A 22,411-nucleotide genomic window follows, 5' to 3' on the forward strand; every position below is an offset into this window, starting at 1 on the left:
CCGTAGGACAGCCTGGGCTGCACAGCAGAGAGGCCTGTGCAGAAGTTGAAAGGCCCTGACACAGCCACGTTCTGCAGGCCTTTGGACATGGCTGCTGGTTGTGCCCCTGATGCCAGGAGGAGACAAGTGGCCCTTGCAACCCTGGGGCCTCCTGGCCTCCTTGTCCCTGCTCAGCAGCCTGGGAGGTGCCACCCCATCGTCCTGCCCTTGGCACTGCACATCCCACATCCCAGTCCCCCAGGAAGAGCCCTGAGCAATGAGGCAGGGACAGGATCTTCCTTCCCAGGGGTTGGGGGTCAGGCCTTGGTCCTTTGGATTAGGGAAACACATCCAGGTTTCCCCAACACAAGAGCCACCTTTCTGTTGCTTGTCCATCCTTGTCATCACCGTCTGCAGTTTTCTGCTCTAAGTGGAACCGGGGACACGTTCTCAGTTGTGTCCCTCAGTGAGACTCATTAGCACTGCAAGAAACTTTAGTGTTTCAATCTCACTTGGACTTCTTGAGAAGTTGTTTGAACTTATTCTCAGGAACTCTCATGTAAAGAACCCCAAAACCCCTGAGGGTGATGAAATGCCTGGGGCTTTTGCTGTGCTGCTGAGCTGGGCTGGGCTCCTGGCATGCAGGCAGCTCCTGGCAACCAAGAGGAGTTTCAAAGAGACAGCTCTGCCCAGGAGCAGCTCCTCTGCACAGCCCAGCAGGGATGAGGGCACTGCCAGGGCAACCCAGGGACACCAGAAGGGCACAGGCAGAGTTGAAAGGGGCTCAGCACTGGCAGGAGGGCTGAGAGCTCCCTGCAGGAGGAATCTTGGCAGGGCTAGACACGGTGTGTCTGGCTGCAGGGCAGTGCAGGGGCCTGCAGAAGTAGGAGCTTGTGGAGGCATCTGATCAAGCTGGCCCAGCCCCAGCTGATGGGATGGGTGAGGAGGGTCTGTTTTGGGGCAGTTGGGAAGAGCTGTGAAGCCAGGGGTGCAGCCAGGGTTGCCCAGGGCTGTGGAGCAGAGCAGGGGCCTGCAGCCCAGGGCACTGTGCTGGGCAGGGACTCTGCTGCTTGCCGGGGCAGCTCTCAGCCAGCCCTGGGAGCTGGTCCCAGGGCTGGGGCAGGAGGGCTCTGGGCAAGGAGAAAGCCTGGCAGGGCAGGGAGGATCTTTTCCATGTCTCGCTGTTGCAGGCTCAGACCTGTTCACAGGTCCACACCACTACAGGATATTTCATGGAGAATTTTTGGCACAGCTCAGAAAAGACAGGGGTTCCAGGAAAGGAATTTGTTCCTGCTGTGTGTTTCCTGCTTAGGCATTGGAGCACAGACATTGTTCTCTCAGCTCAGTAGACTGCGCTCCAATTCCAACCCTTTTACTCTCCAAGGTGAATATTTCAGGGAGTCTCAGAAATGAGCCCAGGATCCTGGGCAATGCTGAGCCTTCCCCTGGGGGTGGGCACTGTCCTGTGTCAGCCCTTGGCTTCCCTGCGGGAGAGCTCCTGTCCTGCTCTGTCCGGCACAGCTGCACCTCTGGGTTGGCACAGGGGACACTGCACAGAGCTGCCCTTGGAAGCAACATTGTCCTGTTCTCAGCACTGCACAGGTATTTGTGGGTGTGTTTTTCAATATTTATTTGTGTGAAATCAAAGTGAATGCAGCACAAAGAGGAGGGCAGATGGGAAACAGGCTAAAGGACTCTGTATATCTCCTGGGTCCTCTTTCAATTACAGAGAGATGAGCCCTTTCGTCTCTTGTCTTTTCTCAAGGCTCTTCACATTTTCAGTCATAAAAATAGGAATTTTTACTCCTAAAAAGAACATTCTGCAGATTTCATGGTGGAACATATGTAACATAAAAAATTATTCTAAGGATAATATAAGCCTCTATTCTGCATTCCACTCTCTTTTGATCAGCAGAGAGGTCAGAGATGGAGCTTTTCCCTTTAAGGTGAGTTACATCTGACACTCGTGTGACCATGAAAGCTGTCACAAACCAGCTCCATGTCCCCACTGCAGCAGAGCAAAACTGAGCCCTTGGAAGCACATGGGCAGAGCTCCTGCTGCTCACAGCACTCTGAGCCAGAATTAGGGAAATACAATTAATTTGGGGGGATTACTATGAAAGATGGAATATCTCTGCTGAGAGGGGTCTCTCTTAATTGTTCCCTGTCTTTTCCTTTTCTGAACAGACCCTGTGCTAAGGAACAGCAAATGCCCAACAGCAGCTCCGTGGCCCAGTTTCTCCTGCTGGCATCGGCAGACAGGAGGGAGCTGCAGCTCCTGCACTTCTGGCTCTTCCTGGGCATCTCCCTGGCTGCCCTTCTGGGCAACGACCTCATCCTCAGCGCCGTAGTCTGCGACCAGCACCTGCACAGCCCAAGGGACTTCTTCCTGCTGCACCTCTCCCTCACAGACCTGGGTTGCATCTGCACCACTGTGCCCAAAGCCATGCACAACTCCCTCTGGGGCACCACAACCATCTACTGTGGAGGATGCAAAGCCCAAGTGTTTCTGTTTATGTTTCTCATGTCAGCAGTTTTCCCTCCTGACCATGATGTGCTATGACTGCTACGTTGCCATCTGCAAATCCCTGCACTACGGGACCCTCCTGGGCAGCAGAGCTTGTGCCCACATGGCAGCAGCTGCCTGGGCCTCTGGGTTTCTCGATGTTCTGCTGCACACAGCCAATACATTCTCCCTGCCCCTGTGCCAGGGCAGTGCCCTGGGTCAGTTCTTCTGTGATATCCCACACATCCTCAAGCTCTCCTGCTCACACTCAGGCTACCTCAGGGAAATTGGGCTTCTTGGTTTCAGTGCCTGTTTAGCATTTGGTTGTTTCCTTTTCATTATTTTCTCCTATGTGCAGATCTTCAGGGCTGTGCTGAGGATCCCCTCTAAAGAGGGACAGCACAAAGCCTTTTCTACATGCCTCCCTCACCTGGCTGTGGTCTCCTTGTTTCTCAGCACTGGCACATTTGCTTGCATGAAGCCCCCCTTCATCTCCTCCCCATCCCTGGATCTGATTGTGTCAGTTCTGTACTCGGTGGTGCCTCCAGCCCTGAACTCCCTCATCTACAGCCTGAGGAACCAGGAGCTCAAGGATGCCATAAGGACAATGATGACTGGATGTTTCTCAGGAGCAATAACCTGCATCATTTCTTATGCAGAACACTCATTGTGTAACACATTTTGGGCTCAGCCTTCCCTGTAAATCTTTAGATTGTGTTGGGGTGGGGGGTTTTCCTTTTCTGTTCTTTTTTGTGTGAAAATTTATACTTCATCCCATATATAATTCACTCTCTTCCTCTTTTTCTTGACACAGAAAATGTACTAATCAGGAATCCTGCTCTGTGTGCATTTAAACAAAATAAATATTCATGCAGCAAGGTCTTTTTCAAACATCCACCCTGTGATAGTTTATAAATGAGGATTCACAATCTCTGACTGTAAGAAAGGGCACAAATTATTTTTCCCTGACCCTTCCTTCCAGACCTTCCCTGAAGCTGGAGGGCATTGCCATGTTACAGATGTGGAGGGGAAAAGAGTCCCAGCCCTTCCAGGGAGCACCAGAGTTGGGTCTTTGCAGAGCGGCTCTCTTTGCACTCCCCCCTCTCCTTTGCTGTCCATGTCCAAGGCCTGAGTGCTCTGGCAGCTCAGTCACTGTTCTGCTGTGTGTCAGTCCTGGGACCACAGGCAGGGACAGGCCCTGGGCACTGCTGGGACAGGGCTGGGCTCCACACCAGCACTTCCATCAGCAAAGGGCTTCCCCTGCAGGCACTTCCTGAAGGCTGAGGGCTTTTCCCGACACTGGTATGGAGAAGAAGTCCAAGGAATAGACTCTGCAAAGTCTTGTTGCTTTGCTTGTTTCTCCATGGAGACAGTGCAGGGAGGGCAGGGACCCATTAGGACTGCAGGGACTGAGGGTTGGCTCAGATGTTGTGTGTTGGTGGCCAATGGGAAATGGAAATGACAAAGGATCTCCAAGTCCCCTGCCTGGGGCTCTGCAGCTTGTGCTGGCTCTGATGGCAGGTGAGGACTTGTGTGTAGGAAATGAGGAAGTGCATGAGAGCACAGAGGATCTGCAGGGACAGCCCGTCCCATCCAGTCAGCAGTGACTGGAGCCCTGGAGCAAAATCCTGCACTGGGTGGAGTCACCCAGAGCTAAAGTACTAAATCTTGCTGGCAAGTGGAAAAGGCAGCTCTGCTATCCCAGGGGACACAGCAGGTACAGGGAAACGAGTTTGGAGAGTGTTTTGTGCTGCCCACAGTGAACTTCCATAGGAGGATCCCGGGAAACTCCCCAAGCCATGTCCCAGCTCTGGAACACGTCAGGGCCTCAATAAGCACACGCCATAGCCTCACAAAAGCATCTGTGTGAGGTGGTCAGTGGCAAGGAGCACCATCAACTGGTTCTTATGTCCATGAAGTTCCTCAGTGTCAGAATGGTCCCTTGATTCCATGAGGTTCTAAAAGGTTTCAGGGTTCCTTTTCTTCCTTGAGGCCCCACAGGTCAAAATGGCCCCTTGTTTCCACCAGATCTCAGTGTCCCTGTGTTCCTTTGTTTCCAGGGGGCCCTGCAGTGCCACAGTGGCCTCCTGATTCCAGGTGTTTCTGCAGTGTCACAATGGCCCCTTTATTTCAGGAGGTTGCCCACTGTCCCTGGGTTCCTTTGGCTCCAAGGGGCCCTGCAGTGCCACCGTGGCCTCTTGATTCCATGGGTTTCCTCAGGGTCACAATAGCCCAGTAATTCCAGGAGGTTCTTCAGTTTCCCAGGGGCTCCTTGATTCCATGAGATTGCACAGCATTAGCACAAAGTTGAGCCCATCCTGATGGAAGAGTTGTGGAGGTTGGGAGGAACTGGGACAAAAGGGATATGATAATTGGGGAAGGAAAGATTTTGATGCGGTAAAAACAGGTTCAGATAATGCTGAGGGTGTTGAAACACTGACTGTGCAAACACTCCTGATGGACCTTTATGCACTTTGTAACCTCAAACCCCAACAGTACCCAAAAACGCTGCCCCTCCCATTAAGAGGAATCCACTGCCCTAATTCCAAGACGGAAAAAGCCCGAACCAGCACTCCAGACTCTTATTTGTAGTCTAATGCCCACCCCATTCCCAAACCTGCATTGTTAGTATGAAAACACAAACTTTAATCTTGACCCAGCCTAAAACCCTAATCATGAAGCAGACCCTGCCAGCAGAACAACAAACCTGCCAAAGTTCTGCCCAATCCCCACCCTGAGCTCTAAAGTTCAAGCCCTGACCATTAAGCACCCCCACAGCCCTTGGGAGCAGGGTAAGGACCTGCAGGGCCCAGAGCAGGCCCAAGGGGTTGGCAGAGCAATGAGAGGTGACCTGGATCTGCTCAGCTCTGCAGTGACCCCCAGGAGAAGGGCCTGGGCTCTGTCAGGGATGTCTTGTGGCACAGGGGCTCAGCATCAGAGCTAAGAAGGCCAAGTGTACATGGCAGCAGCCAGAGCTGGGGGACAGCAGAGCCATCAGGGAGGGCCCAGAAATGCTGCTGGGAGAGGGGTGGGAAAGCAGGAGGGGTGTGTGCAGCCTGCAAGGCCAGAGGAGTAGCAGGGACAGGGGAGCACAACCTGCAGCACAGATGGCCAAGGGCTCTGGCAGGGCTGCAAGGCCCAAAGGCACCCAGGCCTTTGTGCCCTTGGATCTGGCAGCTGCCTCTACCACTCAGGCCACCACAAGCAACTTTGCTTTGTCTGCCTGTACTCCCGGCCTGCAAGGATCTGCTCTCAGGAGTCCCTGGGGAGGCTTTGTCAGTGCCTGCCCTCAGTGGGACCCAGCAATGCTTCAAGGGACTGGGAGTTTGGCTTCTGATTTCCTGAGCAACTTCTTCAGTCTTCTCTCCATAGTTGAGAACAATGGACTTTTCTGTAAACACACTGTGGGACTCATTAAAATACAGAAAAACAAATTATTTTCGTTCCGTTAATTGTCTTCACCTTTTCAAGTCTTCAACAACTAATTGGAGTTGTTTTGTTGTTTAGCTAAGGAGGAAGCTTTTAAAGTGGACCTCACAAAAATATATATTTTTTTCTATAAAAGAAAGTGTTTTACACAGAGCCTTGAGATGCAAGACGGTCAAGGGGCACAGGATCTGGAACAAACATAAGAAGGGGGCAAAGAAGATTAGTAGTCCTTAATCATTGTCCAGATGAATAGCTATTTAGGAATTCAATAGCATTTACTGCAATTGAACAGTGACTGAATTATAGATTCACAATAACAACACTCACATTACAGTAAATTCACACCCACACCCAGGCAGAGATGTGTGGACACATCAAGATCTGGATGTGTAAAGGTCCAAAATTCTCCTGGTTGTCAGTGTAACACCCCCACACATCCCTTTGTGTTTCCCAACAGATAAGGTTCCACCAGGTCCTGCAGTGTCACAATGACCCCTTTATTCCATGAGTTTTCCCATTGTCAGTGACCCTTTTATGCCAAGAGTTTCTGTGCTTTCCATGTTACTGCTCTGCTCTGCCCTACCCTGGGGTGGCCTCACCTGCAAGATTGGGGCAGTTTGGGGGGACACAATGGAGGGGAAAAATTGAGCCATTCGAGAGTGTCCAAAGGAGGCCATGAGGATCGGGAAGGGCCTGAAGGGGAAGGTGTGTGAGGACACTGAGGGCACTTGGGGTGTTCAACTGGAGAAGAGGAGACTGAGGGGAGACCTCAGTGCAGTCACAGTTTCCTGGGGAGATGCAGAGGAGGGGCAGGCCCTGAGCTCTGCTCTGGAGGAACCAAGGACAGGACTGAGGGAATGGCCTGGAGTTGTGTCAGGGCAGGGTTAGCTTGGATCTTATGGAAAAGGTTGTTCTCCAGAGGGTGGTTGGGCACTGAACAGGCTCCCCAGGGCAGCGGGCACAGCATCAAGGCCAACAGAGCTCAAGAAGTGTTTGGATGATCCTCTCAGGCTCATGATGGACCCTTGTGGATGGTCCTGTGTAGGACTAAGGATTGAACTGGATGATCCTTGGGGTCCCTTCCAACTCAGCATATTCTGTCATTCTGGGTTTATTTGGGTTTGTTTTGGTTGTGTTTGGTCCTTTTGCCCCCCTTTTGAATTGCCTTTCCTCTGACCCATGAGTTTTTTCTTCATTGTCTTGTGCCTTGGTGGGCCCCTGATGGCAAGACAAGTTTATCCAACTCAGTCACATTGACCAGGTTTTTTGTACAAGTCACTATTAACTAGACCAGATTTCTCAGACTCGCTGCCACTTGGCATCATCCCCAAAGGAGTGGAAAGTGCATTTCATCCCATCAGTCAGAGACACCATAGAAATGTTCCATAGGAATGGTTAAGGGCTGATCCCTGAGGGATGTCACCTGGGAGTTGCTGCCAAGAGGAATTTATGCCATGACTTTTGACCCTCATCAGTCCTTCAACTTCCCACCCACCACATGTTTCACTTGTCCAATCCAGCTGTCACCAGTCTGGCTCTAAGGAGACCACAGGACACCATGTCAAAGGCCCTGATGAAGACTGGGCACACAGCATCTGCTTCTCCCTCCTACAGGGGTTCTGCAATCCCTGTCTTGTCCATCCCATGCCTGGCAATGGCTGCAGGAGGACTTGCCACGTCCCCTTCCCTGCTGAGCCTGAGCAGTCTGGAACTCTGCCAAGCCTTGTTGCCCTGTTTGCAGACTGGTTCCATGTCTACCTTTGCCAAGGCCCCAGGAAGCTCTGGGATGGCTCTGGCCTTTGCAAGGGTTTGGGAGAGATCTCCCAGTGACACTGCCCAGCCTTCTCAACATCCCTGACACCAAAACCTTTTCTATTATCCCACAGTTCCAGTGTAGTGTTCAGGACACAACACATATGCTCATGGGTTCCATCCCCATCAGCTAAGGGGCTGGAAACTCACCATGACAGCAGGAAATGGAACTCAGAGAAACTGCAGGAGCCCTGGTGTCATCTGCAGGAGATGCCCAGCACAGCCTGACTGTGACCCTCAGTGCCAGCCTCTCTGCCCAGTCCAGCACAGAGTCCTGGCCCAGGGACAGAGCAGCCTGTCCCCAGGGGGGCTGCAGAAAGTGGGTTATCTGTGCCATGAATTCGTCTGTGAAGGCACAGAAATGCTGCCTTGCTCTTCTCCAGGGACATCCCTTTCCCCATGGCAGTGTGTCCAGGCTGCCTTGGTCAGTTGCAGATCCCAACCTGGGATCCCTGCAGGGCCCTGAGCTGGAAAGGCTGCTCTGAAGAGGGAGGGGCTGTGGCACCCTGGGTTGACCCTACACTGGCCATGCTGTTCAGGCTGGGAAGCAGAGCCAGCAGGATGGGGATCACTCCTCTCCACCCTCTTCCATCTTCCTGGAAGGCTCAGTAGCCAAGAACAAGGCTGGGCAGGACCATGGGCTGTTGGCAATGGCACAGAGAGCAGGGCAGGGCTCCACTCCATCCAGCCTGTGGGCTGCAGAGTTCTTCAGGACACCCTCCTGGAAAGCCCAGCCCTGGCTCTGGTACAGCCCTCCCTGAGCTGAATAGGAACAGTGGGAGTTCACTGAGGGCAAGAGGAGGCACTGGCCAGAGTCCTTTCTCTGTTTCTGCTGTGTCCCCTGGGGTTGCAGAACTCTCCTTTACCAGTTCCCAGGGACATTTAGTACTTTGTCTGTGGGTGACTCCACCCTGGTCAGGATTCTGCTCCAGGGCTCCAGTCACTGCTGACTCTATGGGACGGGCTGTCCCTGCAGATCCTCTGTGCTCTCCTGCAGTTCCTCATTTCCTACACACACGTCCTCACCTGCCATCAGAGCCAGCACAAGCTGCAGAGCCCCAGGCAGGTGACCTGGAGACCCTTTGCCACTGACCACCAGCACAGAACATTTGAACCAGCCCTCAGGCCCTGAAGTACCACAGTGAGTCCTTCTCTTCCTGCACGACCTGAATGGGGAAACAAGCCAAGCCAGGAGACTTGGGAGAGTCTATTCCTTGGCTTGTTCTTTACACCAACCCCTTAAAAAGAATAAAGTCTTCAGGGACTGCCCAGGGGGATCCCCTTTCCTGATGGAAATGATGTTGAAGAGTGCAGTCCTGTCCCAGCAGTGCCCAGGACCTGTCCCTGCCTGTGGTCCCAGGACTGACACACAGCAGGACAGTGACTGAGCTGCCAGAGCACTCAGGCCTTGGACATGCACAGCAAAGGAGAGGGGGGAGTGCAAAGAGAGCAGCTCTGGAAAAACCCAGTTCTGGTGCTCCCTGGCAGGGCTGTGACTCTTCCACTCCACATCTGCAAACATGAAAATGCCCTCCAGCTTCAGGGCAGGTCTTGGAAGAAGGATGAAGGAAAAAGAATTTATGTTCTTTCTAACAGTCAGAGATTGGGATACCTCATGTTAGAACTATCACAGCGAGGATGTTTGACAAATACCTTGTTGTATAAACCTTTATTTTGTTTCAGTAGACACAAAACATGGATTCTGATTATGACATTTTGTGGGAAAAAAAAAAAAAAAGAGAGTGAATTATATATGGGATGAAGTATAAAATTTCAGTGTTAGATACAGATGAACAAAAAACAAAAGCCCCCCACTCCACCACAATCTAAAGCTTAAGAGAAAAGGCTGAGTCCAAAATGTGTCACAAACGAGTGTTGTGCAGAAGAGGAGGGGCAGGTTATTGCTTTTGAAAAACACACACTCAAAATTTTCCTCACGGCATATGTGAGTTTTTGGTTCCTCAGGCTGTAGATCAGAGGGTTCAGTGCTGGAGGCACCATCGAGTACAGAACTGACAGAGCCAGGTCTAGTGATGGGGAGGAGATGGAGGAGGGGTTCATGTAGGTAAATGTGTCAGTGCTAATAAACAGGGAGACCACGGCCAGGTGAGGGAGGGACGTGGAAAAGGCTTTGTGCCCTCCCTACTCAGAGGCGATCCTCAGCACAGCCCTGAAGATCTGCACATAGGAGAAAACAATGAAAACAAAACAACCAAAAGTTAAAAAGCCACTAACCACAATGACTCCAATTTCCCTGAGGTAGCCTGAGTGTGAGCAGGAGAGCTTGAGGATGTGTGGGATTTCACAGAAGAACTTGCCCAGGTCATTGCCCTGGCATAGGGGCAGGGAGAATGTATTGGCTGTGTGCAGCAGAACATCGAGAAACCCAGAGGACCAGGCAGTTGCTGCCATGTGGGCACAAGCTCTGCTGCCCAGGAGGGTCCCGTAGTGCAGGGGTTTGCAGATGGCAACGTAGCGGTCGTAGAACATGACAGTGAGGAGGAAAAATTCTGTTGAGATGAAGAAGATAAAGGCCTGTGCAGCACATCCTGTGTAGGAGATGGTTGTGGTGCCCCAGAGGGAGTTGTGCATGGCTTTGGGCACAGTGATGCAGATGCAGATCAGGTCTGTGAGGGAGAGGTGCAGCAGGAAGAAGTCCCTGGGGGTGTGCAGGTGCTGGTCGCAGGCTACGGCGCTGAGGATGAGGCTGTTGCCCAGGAGGGCAGCCATGGAGATGCCCAGGAAGAGCCAGAAGTGCAGGAGTTGCAGCTCCCGCCTGTCTGCCAATGCCAAGAGCAGGAACTGGGCCATGGAGCTGCTGTTGGGCATTTTCTCCTTCCTCAGAGTATTTGGATCTGTTGAGGAGGAGAAGTCAATGCTGAGTTAGACCAGGTTGCTGCAACCAAACAGGACACGTCTCACAACCACCCCACTCTCAGATCCTCTCTCCTCAGTCAGACCTCCCTGCAGCTCCCACCCCTGAGCTCAGGTTATTGCTGCCTGAGGGCACCATTGGGAGCAGGAACTCTGGGATGGGCTCCCAAGGACTCCTTCTTGTTCTCCTGGCATAGACTAAGCTGAGGGAATTCTTTGTGTTTGTTCCCCCAGTTGCACCTGCCGCAGTTAGGAGTGGTTGTGCATGGTTGAAATCCCTGACATTTCTATTCCATTGCATGCCAAGTCTTGTAGGTTCTGAGGGCACAGGGACGGTTCCTCAGTGCAGACAGAAGAGCTGCTCTGCCCATGTCTGTGCTCAGTTGCCCTGTGCTGGCAGCTTGGAGCTGGAGGACCATCACACTCAACTGTTGCCATACAGAGAAACTGCACAGATCTCCAGGAATCCATGTCCAAAGAACAGACTGACACACTCCTCACCTTTTCTTCTCTCCCCTCCCAGACATAGGCAAAAAATGCTCATTGCAGTTTCCCAGAGCATTTCCATGGAGTTAGGACTGAGGAGTTTTCTCCAGGGGGATCCTGTGCAGCACAGAGATGCTATGGCAGAGCTGTGCCCTCCTGGAGGGCACCTGCAGCCCTGCAGGACACCCAGGGAAACACCTGAAGGGCCTGAAGTTCCCTGCAGGGCACTTGGGCACTTTGCTCCCACAGACACATCCCCACAGCAGCACCCAAAGAGTTTGTGTCTGCACAGGAATCTGCCCCCCCAAACCCCACACTGGCTCAGAAAAGCCATGGGTGAGAACAAGGAGAGCCCAGGCAGCAGGGGATGGCAGGAAAATGCCCCAGTGCTGCTGCCAAGGGAAAAGTGACAGCCAGAGAGAGAGGAAAATCAGGGTCTTGTCCTTGCCTGGGCTCTGGCTGCTGCAGGGCAATGCCCAGCCCAGCCCTCGTGGGCCTGAGGGCAGAGGCTCTGCTTGGGCTGGCAAAGGAGCCCAGGCAGGAGCTGCTCAGGGAAGGGCTCTGTCCCACAGACACAGGCAGGGAGGAGCCACATTCCCCTGGCCAGCACTTGTGGCAGCAGCTGCCTCTCCCTCCCTGCCTGGGTGTGTGTGAGGAGCTGTTCCTGCCAGCGGCCCCTCCCTGTGCCCAGCTCAGCTCCCTGCCAGTGCTGCCAGAGCCCATCTCCAGCCCAGGGCCCAGGGGCAGCTCTGCATGGGCAGAGGCTGCAGAGCAGATCCCAGACCCCCTGCACTGGCTGGGAAGGGGCAGGTGTTTGCAGTGGATGTGCTTCCTGAGAAGGGCCCTGGCACAGGGAACCTTCTGTCCCTGGGCCTCTGATGGAGCAGCAGCAAGTCCTGCTCTGCAGCAGCTTCTCCTGCTGCCCCCCAGCAATTCCAGCACAGCCATCCTGACAGTTTCTGCCAGGGCTGGCATTTGGCAGCTGCAAGAGCCACTGGCAGCAACTCACCTGCACTGCTCTGCAGCCACAAACTTCCCGTGCCAAAGGGCTGCCAAGATTCCTCCCCTGAGGAGCTCTGCCCTGTCCTCCCAGCCCAGGATCCCTTTCACCTCCTGCTCCCTTCTCCTGTCTGCCCTTGCTGCCTGCAGTTCCTGCCCTGCTCTGCCATAGGGCCACTTCCTCTGCCCTGCAGGCACTGGGAGAGGCCTTCTGAAAGATCCTACAAGCTGTGGGATGTGGCAGCGTCAGGAGATCCTTACAGGAACAGAAGTTTAAGTGTTCTACAGCCAAAGAATTCTTCATTCAAACCCTGGGAAGGTTTAGCCCGTAGTGGGAGATCAGTCCCCTCCCAGCCCAGGCTGCCTCTCATCTCTCTGCATTCTCTTCTGTGCCCTGGGTGCTGCAGGCAGTGCCCTCATTCCTGCTGGGCTGTGCAGAGGAGCTGCTCCTGGGCAGAGCTGTCTCTTTGAAGCTGTTCTTGGTTGCCAGGAGCTCCCTGTGTGCCAGGAGCCTGGCCCAGCTCAGCAGCACAGCAACAGCCCCAGGCATTTCATCACTCTCAGGGGCTTTGGGGATGAGTCCCTGAACAGCAGCAGAGTTGAGGAACCTCTTGAGAAACCAAAGTGAGATTAAAACTGTAAAGTTTTTTTTGGTGTGAATGGGTCCCATTGAGGAACCTAACTGAGAAACCATTCTCAGGATTTTCCAAACTTGGAAACTGTGATGACAGGTCACAGAATCACAGAATTATCAAGGTTGGAAGAGACCTTCAAGATCTTCTTGTCCAACTGTCAGCCAGCCCCACCAAAATCACCCCTAAACCATATACCAAAGTGCCATATCCAGATGTCATCTGAACACTTCCAGAGATTCTATCTCCTCCCTGGGTTTTTATACCAACACCTAAACACTTTCTCAGTGAGATAAGAATTTTGTAGTATCTAATTTGAACCTCACCCAAGGCAACTCAAGGTCATTTCCTCTCTTGCTCTCACTGAAGGCTTTGTAGAAGAGACTGACCCCCCCCCCCTCCTCACTAAAACCTCCTTTCAGGTCATTGTAGAGAGTGATGAGGTGCTCCCTGAGCCTCTTCTTCTGCAGACTAAAGAACCCCAGTTCCCTCAGCTGCTCCTCATCAGACATGTTTTCCAGGCCCTTCCCCAGCTCCGTTTCCTTCTCTGGACACGCTCCAGCCCCTCCAGGGCCTTTTTGCACTGAGGGGCCAGAACTGGACACAGCACTCGAGGTGGGGCCTCCCCAGTGCCCAGCACAGAGGGACAATCACTGCCCTGGTCCTGATTCCTCTGCAGAGCCTTCCTACCTTCCAGCAGATCCACAACCACCCAACTTCATGGTTTTCACAAATTTCCTGAGGGGGCACTCGATCCCCTCATCCAGACCACCAAGAACGATGTTAAACAGGAGCAGCCTCAACCCTGAGCCCTTGGGAAGCCCACTAGTGACCGGTCTCACCTGGATTTAGTTCCATCCCCCACCACTCCCTGGGTCATCAGCCAGTTTTTCCCCCAGCAAACAGTTCCCTCGTCTAGGGCATGAGCAGCCAGTTAGTGCAGGAAATGATGTGGGAGATGGGTTCAAAGGCTTTCCTGAAGTCAGGACAGACACATGCCCAGCCTTTCCCTCAGCTGCTGAGGGGGTCATTTGTCACAGAATGAGACTAGGTTGGTCAGGCAGGACCTGCCTTTCCCAACCCCACACTGGCTGGGCCTGATCCCCTTGATGTCCTGCACGTGCCATGGGATGCTGGACTCAGGTGCATCTCTTCTGGGCCTAGGGCCTTGTGGGGGTCTCATTGGCAGGGCAGGTCACTGAGCATTTGCTCCTGGATTACAGGGGCTTCACTCTGCTCCCCATCACCAGCTTCCAGTCCTGGGATCCCAGAATCCTTAGGACAAGTGGTTTTAGTAGTACAGACTGAGGCAAAGGAGGCATGAAGTCTTTTAGCTTTTTCCTTCTCCCCTGACACTGTGGTGTACTCTCCACCCAGGAAGGGATGGAGACTCTCCTGAGCCCTCCTTTTGCTGCCCATGGATTCTGAGACACATTTTTTGCTCTCTTCCAGTGCACATAGGAGAAAACAATGGCCAAATTCTGTTCCAGTTTGTCCTTTTCCCTTTGAATTTTCCCCCTCTATGACCTCACCTCATCATTGTAGTCCCCCAAGTTTCCTACCCCTCTTTCCCTTGAGCCCCAGCCACAGTTCTCTGTTTAACCAATCCATGATTTTGCTCCCTGGCTTGTCTTAGGGTCCATGGGCACAGCTCCCGGAGCTTTGAGATTTCCTTCTTAAAGCATCTCCAGCCTTCCTGGACTCCTTTGCTGTGACATTTTGGGTTACAGGATGGGTGCCAGAAAAGCATTCTGGGGGTTGTGGTCCATAAGGTTCTCTATCCCACATGTGCAGTGGAGTGCTTGTTTTGGATTGGTCAAGGAAGTCATGTTATGACGTGTTACAATTTGAAAGTACTATTTAAACTTTTGTCTCTCTCAATAGAAGACCTTTTCTACACACCACATTGGAGTCTCTCCGGTCCACTGGACCCTTTCCTTATTATATTAATAATATTGCAACATATGGCGCCCTGTAACAGGGAAAAATACGGAAAGCATCAAGAACCAGCCTAAATTAGCGCTGATGGACGCTAGCCAGAGAAAAGCAAAAGAAGCGAAGTACCTGAGAAAAAAACCTCTGATGGGCATTGGCGGGAAGAACCACAGATGAGTTTGGAGAAAAGCTGTGCACAAATACCCTGGAACAGCAGGAAGAAAGAGAAGTAAGAAGTATGAAGAAAAAGCTGCATCTGTGTCCTAGGTGAGAGGCCAAAAAATAGGAACTTCTAATTCATGTGAATTAAAGGAAAATGCAAAAGCCTTAATATTAAAGAGACTTTGGGGACAAATGAAGAAAGATAATGTAACTGGACTTTTGAGATTGATAAAAGTAACTGTACCAGGATTTCTGTTAATCAGAATCCTTCGTAAAACTGCTTGGAAAGAAAAATGGAGAAACAGAGAAAAAGCAAGGATAAAAAAAGTGTACACTTTGCAAAATTTACAAGAGAACTCAAACGTGTCCATGGAGAAAAGTTTTAAATCTCCTCCCCCCCCAAACATTAGCAGGCATGAAACTCAACTAGATACCAGACAAAGAAGGGGAGGGGTGCTGAGAACATGGAAGAAAAGTCCCAAAATACGCCTTTTTTGCAGAATTTTTGCAGATGCGTGGATTTCGGGGAGCGGGCACTTGGCTTGAGTTGTGCAGTTGTTGGAAGGGGACAGGCTTTGAGTCCCCAAGCCATTGCAGAGTTGCAGACACGTGGCGGCCACGCTGAAGCTTGGGCGGTGCTGTTTTGCCCATGCCTAGAGCAGGCAGTGGAACCTTCTCTCCCTGTCTCGTGGCCATCTCGTGGGGGTCTCTGCTGGAGGCACGCGCAGAACACAATTCGCGCCCAGAGCCCGTGACCGAACAACAGCTGCTGTGCCTGCAAATGGAACAGCGGCGTTGTGCGCAGAGCCCACGGCAGCAGTGTGGGCCGAGCAGAGCGAAAGCCAAACCGCTTGTGAGATTCCGTCCTGCTACAGCCGCGCGCAGCAAGTGCCGAGCTGGAACCGGTGGCGCCTGCTGAGGCAGAGCGAGACCCGGCAACCGTGGCCAGTGTCAGGACCCCTGGGGGGACAAGACTGCCCCTCCACCATGGAAAGAGCTGAAACCAGGCCAGAGCATCAAAAGACAACTCGCCACCAAAACGGAGCAGAGTTAGCGCCGGAGTTTGCTGTACTCACCGCGACGACAAACATACAACCCTGGTGTGACACCGTTTCGCTGTTATATGTTTTACAGAAAAGTCTTTAGAAATTACTGGAAAGGTTTTTGTGGAGAATAATTTAATTAAATGCCTAATTCCAAAAAGTTTTCTTCAGTAAAGGCAGTTTTGCCCAGGAAAAAAGGCAAGATCCTCTCAGCTCTCTAAAACTCTCATCTAGAAGTCACCCTAGAACCCGTGAAAATTAAATATCCTTTGATCTAAATCCCTCTGTTAAGTCCAATTTTTCCAAACTGGGCAAACACATATCCTCTACAAAGCATTAAACTCATTTAATGAAAATTTTAATAAGCAAGACTTCCTTGAAAGGTTTTTCCCTACAAGAACTGCCTTTAGTTATGTGTTTATGTTGATAAGAGAAAAATTTCAACAATGCCTTGGTAATACATTTTATAAATTTCTAACTCCCCTGTAACTTTGTTTAAATTACTAACAGTAAAAATTGCTAAATGTTGCTTAAAATTTTTAAGTTCTACATAAGTTTAACTGTTATAACTATCTTGCTTAATTAATACATACAAATATTCTGTTTTCCCAGAAACGTGAATACAATATCAACAAAAAATCATCATTAAGCCTTCGGCTTCAGAAAGTTGTGAAATTACCTAACTCACATCTGTTTCTGCCACAATAGTCACTTTAAACTGACTGAACTATCAATAACAAAATTACAAGCTTTTTGTTAAAGAGCAACTAGAAGAAGCAGCTAGACAAAAGCTGAAGACTGCCTACACCTCAACACCCAGAGACAACTTGGAATGACCGACTTTGACTTCTCACAGAAGACACTGGATTTCAAGCTGTGTTAACAAATTGTAATAGTGACTTATCTATTCATTTTTCTAAGTACAAACTCAGAAATGCGGGCGTTACTTACCCATATTTTATCTTTGAATTCATTAACCTTTAGTGTTCTAAACAAAAAAGGGAAAAAGAGAATATGCATGTGCATAAGCAGGTGCTGGATCAGAACAGATCTCATTAAATTTGTTAAGCCTATCTATTCCTTATACTAATTCCCCTTTAAAACAGGACTGACAAGCTCACGACTAATTACTACTTAAAATCTGAAATGTGTGGCTGAAAAATAAAGACAAAATACAGATTACAGGTATGCAAGAATGAGGAGAGATTGAGGCGGCCGCCTAAGAATGAGTGAGAGAAAGATTGTGTGAATGTAGGAATGTATGTGAACCAAAATGCACCTTATGCCATATGCCTGGAACAAGCACACTCCCACAGCAAACACTACCTCTGCCACATCACCCTAATAAGGGGCAGCTGAGAACAAGATGTCCTCCCCAACCTTTTTTTCTTGAAGTAAAAGTAAGTTTTTCCCAGTTATACATAGACCCTCATATAATAGAGTTTTTGTTCTACCCAACTGCATGAATCCCTTAGGTAAATAAGATTTAAGTAAATACTTGTTGGAATTTGCAAGTCCATAAAGGTCATACAAGTAATAAGGTTACTATGTCAATGAAAAATGTTCTGTTAAAAAAGTAGTTAACTAAAGGATTTCAAAATTGCACTGTTCTGTGTCTTGTTGTAACAAAGACGGGAGATGTGGCGTTTTGGGTTACAGGAAGGGGACCAGAAAGGCATCCTGGGAGTTGTACTCCATAAAGTGCTCTATTACACATGTGCAATGAAGTGCTTGTTTAGGATTGGTCAACAAAGTCACGTTATGAAGTGGTACAGTTTGAAACCACTATTTAAGCTTTTGTTTTTTTTTTTTTAATAAAGCATCTTTTGCTACACACCAGATTGGTGTCTCTCTGGTCCACTTGACCATTTATTTATCATATAAATAATATCGCAACAATGATTGATCCAGGGCAGTGTATTTTCTGATGGCAGCTATAAGTCTGTCTAAGAATGCCGTGGGGGTCTTGTCCCGTCCTTGCCTTACATCGTACAAGGCAGCCCAATTCACTGCTTTGGGTGCAAGGCTTCACAATCCCACCTGGACCAATCTTCTATACTGATCCAATAACTTAGAATGCTCAGGGTTGTTCAGGTTTCAGGTGGGTTTTCATACATTTTTTCATCTATGTCTCCCCTTAAAACATTTGTTGTAATCTGTCCTTCCACATGATTTCTTGCTGCTTTTATTACAAGCTCCTTTTCTGTTTCTGTCAGTTCTGAGAGTATCAAATCTATGTCTGACCAATCAATGTCCTGATTTTTCACAATTAATTCAAATCTCTCAGCCACCTTCTCAGGATTTTCCCTAAATAGTTTTGCTTCCTCCCTCCAGCTGTTCAAATCACTTGCTGAAAAAGGTACTTTCCCTTTTGCCTGATGACCTGCAGGTGTCATTACCTGCCTCACAGGAGCAACTGTGTGGCCAGTCTCAGTTGTAGTTTTTGTTCTACCCCCAGGCTTTTTCTTGGCTTCCTGTCCCATGGTTAGACCCCGATGTGTGCTGCTCACTCCCTCTTCTGGGTGTTCCACACTCCCTGCTGTGCTTTCAGAATTTGTCCCATCCCATCCCGACTCCTGTGGGCTGCCAGGTCCCTGCCCTAACCCAAACGTTACATGAATCCTAACCCTAACCCTAATACAAACTCTAAACCTAACATAATCCTAATCATAATCCTAACCCTGACCTTAACCCTAACCCAAACCCTAATCCTAACCTAGGCCTAACCCAAGACCTAAACCTAACCATAACCCTAACCAAAACCCTAATTTTCTCCTAATTCGAACCCTAATGCTAACCCTACCCAAACTCTAACCCAAACCCTAAACCTAACCTAATCCTAACCCTAATCCTAACCCTAACCCTAATCCTAACACTAACCCAAACCCTAAGCCTAACCAAACCCTACCTCTAGCCCTAACACTAACCCTAAACCAAACACTTAACCTAACCCTAGTCCCTAACCTTAACACAAACCCTTAACCTAACACAATCCTATCCATAATCCTAACCCTAACTCTAACCTTAACCCAAACTCTAATCCTAACCAAATCCTAAACCTAATCCTAACCCTAGCCCTAACCCTAACCAGAACCCTAACCCTAACGGTAACCCTAACCAGAACCCTAACCCTAACCTTAACACAAACCCTAAACCAAACAAAATCCAAACCATAACCCTAACCCTAACCCTTACCCAACACTAACCCTAACCCCAACCCTTACCCTAACCTGAACCCTAACCCTAATCCTAACCCAAACATTACCTTAATCCCAACACTAACCCTAACCCTAACACAAACCCTAAACCTAACATAATCCTAACCATAATCCTAACCCTTACCTAAAGCCTAACCCAATCCCTACTCCTAACCTAATCCTAACCCTGACCCTAATCCTAACCCTAGCCCAAACCCTAATCCTATCCTAATCCTAACCCCTACCCTAACCCAAACCCTAACCCTGATGCCAAAACAGCACAGAAAAAGTGCTTTAGAGCCCAATATGTGTCTCTAAACAGCAAAGGTATTTATTGCACCCAATGCTGGAGAGCTCCTGGTTCCCAAATGACAAAGTGGCTCTGAAGTCTGAGCGAGGAGTCCGGGTTTTCATAAAATTCCTGTGAGGTGTTGAAACATTTCCACATCCCCATTCATCAAGTTCCAAGGAGTTTTAGCATTTATTTCTTTTCTCATTTTAGCTCTCATTATGAAGGTAAACGATTAAATCTGTAATATACTAACAACCACAAGTATTACATTGCCAAATAATATCTACTCTTCAAATTCAAACACTACTTCTTGATCAAAACCTCCTAAAATTCACAAAACTCACAACTAACCTGTATTATCTCACAAACCCACAGGATGTCACCCTCAGACCACAAAATATTTAGCCTTCACACTAAACCTATATTGACACACAAACCCACAAGATGTCACCCCAAGGCCGCAAGATACACACTCTACAGCAAATCTGTATGTATCAGAAAATACACATATCTGTGTGTGCTACAACAATAAAATCTGGCCCATTGAGTTTCTTCCAAGCTCTCATTGGCTCCACATCTAATACAATAGAAATTCAAAGTCTGATCTAAGTGTATTTCCTGCATACCACGGGGTCCAAGAATATATCTTTTGCAATTACTGCATAAAGTGAAAACATATAATGAACAGGTACAAAATAGAAAAATTCTAATTCTAGGTCTTGGGCTGCGTGGTGATTTCACAGTCAAGGCCAGTTACCAGCTTCTCTGTCACATCCAACTTCCAAAAGCAGGATGTGTGCTTGGAGTTTGGTGAACCAGGCTGGTTTGAGCATCATTCAACACCAAAAACATTCCCATGGTGCCACCAGTAGCTCCCAGATCTCCCAGAGAGCTGCAGGAGACCCTGCACTGTTGGCATTGTCTGATGGCATTTTAGGCCTTCTCAGGGCAGGCCCTCCTGCCCCACGGGGAGAGAGGTTGGCTGTGAAAGTCCATCCTGGAGATGCACAGGTCCCCAAGAGTTGGGTTACTGAGTGACACCCAACCATGGACAGGTGGATGGCACTGACAAGATCAAAGTGTCTCAGGGAGAGCTGGACTGGCAACACAAGGGGGAATTCTTCCTGGCTCGCTGGGCCTGTGACACCTCAGGTGCTCAGGGCAGAGGTGCAACACATACACTGGGCTTGTGATCCAGGGGTGGATTTACCCATGGACACCACCTGCCAGCTTATCCAGAACTGTGGAACATTTGCTGCCATCAAACAGGCCAAGAGGATAAATCCCCTGTGGTGTGGGGGATGATGACTGAAATAGGGATGTGGGGAGGCCTGGCAGATTGATCCCAGCACACTCCCCAAACCCACCAAGGCAAGTTCTCCGTGCTGACAATGGTGGACACAAGCCCTGGAGTGCAGGAGAGACACCCTGTGCCTTACAGCACTGCCCACAACACCATCCTGGGCCTGGAAAAGCAAGTCCTGTGGAGACATGGCACTCCAGAAAAACTGGAGCTGGACAGCAGGACTCTTCTCAAAAACACCCTTGTGGGCACCTGGGCCAGAGAGCTGGGCATGCAGTGGATGTATCATATTCCCTGCCCTGCGCCAGCCTCGGGGAAAGTTGAATGGTGGAGTGGACTGGTAAAAACTGGGATCTGCATTGAGCAAAAGCCACCCAGTTAGTTCATCCTGGAACCTAAAGAGACAAAACTCCAGGCCAGTTCAGTGTGTAAGAGAAGCTAAAGAGCAGGTCCTTTAACCAGGCCCACAGGCCCAGGGGAACACACATGACGAGCCCTCCCAGGCAATGGCTCGACAGTTGTAGAAGATGGTCCGTCCAACCCCAGAACTCTCCACCTCCCGGTTCTGCACAACTCTGCCCCCGACACGCCCCTCTGGGAATTGGAGTTGGGGTCTTTGGGACCCCTTCTTCCTCATCTTTATCTTCTTCACAGTACATCCAGTCCTTGGAACTCCTCCAAAGTTCTGCCCTTGAAGGTTGCTTTGTCTCTTGTGGGATCTTGTTGTACAGGTCTGGGGTGCCATGTTGTCCAATAGAGGTGTTTTTCTACAATTCTACCTTGAAAAGAAATCTAAAAACTCTAAAGGAATTTAGAAAGTTTGATATAAAATGGGGGAATATGGTTGGGTCTCTGTAAACTCCTATGCTAAAGGGTGGCACATAATACAGCTACATTTACATCTACATTTACTACACAATTACTTTTAATATCTACAAAAAAGAAAATACAACAAAATCTTTAAGGTATCACAATAACGTAGTTAAATGACTCTAACAGTTGAGCTGGTCCTGCCCAAAAAGACCCTCTAGGTACCATCAAAGGGGATAAAATTCCAGGGGATTTGATTTTTGGGTAAGAACAGTCCGTGATGTTAAACTGGATAATATTGTTTGCTGACTGACACTCCCACTGTGTGCCATAACTCATGTGAACAAGAAGGTCTTTCCTTAGGTACATGTTTTTATTTTCTATGCTTTTGATGTTTTCTTAAAAAAAAAAAAATCATGTTTCCATTCCCTCCTTCTTCAGTAGCCCCCATCTTGTGTGTCCCACAGACTTGGTCTAAGTGGGGAGTCTGGTATTGTATTGAAGCCCCTCAAAGGAAACAGTCTCTGAGGCAGTCTTTGAGAAACAAAAGGTTAAACACAAAAATTGTGGAAATAGCTCCAAAACCTTAGTATCAGAAAACCACAGAAATAATAAATTTTCTGAGGAACAGAACATGTTGACAAGATGGAACATTCAAAGCATAAAACAGAGATAACAACATCAGAAAATCTTAGGACGAGCCAAAGAAGTCAACCTGACCCTATCACACTTGCCAACTATCCAAATTAGGAAACGATTTCAGGACAGTTCAGAAGTTTAGAATGAGGAAGATGATGAACGACCACTGCCCATGATGAAGATTACAGGAACTCCCACCTCTAAACCTCCCCAAATTAAAGACTCCGCCTATATATGAATATTACAAGTAGATGTTGCAATTTAATGAATATGCATGTTTGTGATGTAATCCTATACTGTAAAACTGTATAAA

The 22,411-nt window shown here is 49.4% G+C and overlaps 1 pseudogene; it reads right to left on the minus strand.

Moving 5' to 3' along the window:
* Positions 1-1,232: 1,232 nt before the first annotated feature.
* On the minus strand, positions 1,233-10,558 carry LOC114070701 (annotated as a pseudogene).
* Positions 10,559-22,411: the final 11,853 nt, after the last annotated feature.

Source organism: Empidonax traillii, unplaced genomic scaffold, assembly GCF_003031625.1.
Source record: "Empidonax traillii isolate 1590-97213 ecotype Southwest subspecies unplaced genomic scaffold, ASM303162v1 scaffold1664:size92259, whole genome shotgun sequence".
Taxonomy (NCBI): Eukaryota; Metazoa; Chordata; class Aves; order Passeriformes; family Tyrannidae; genus Empidonax; species Empidonax traillii.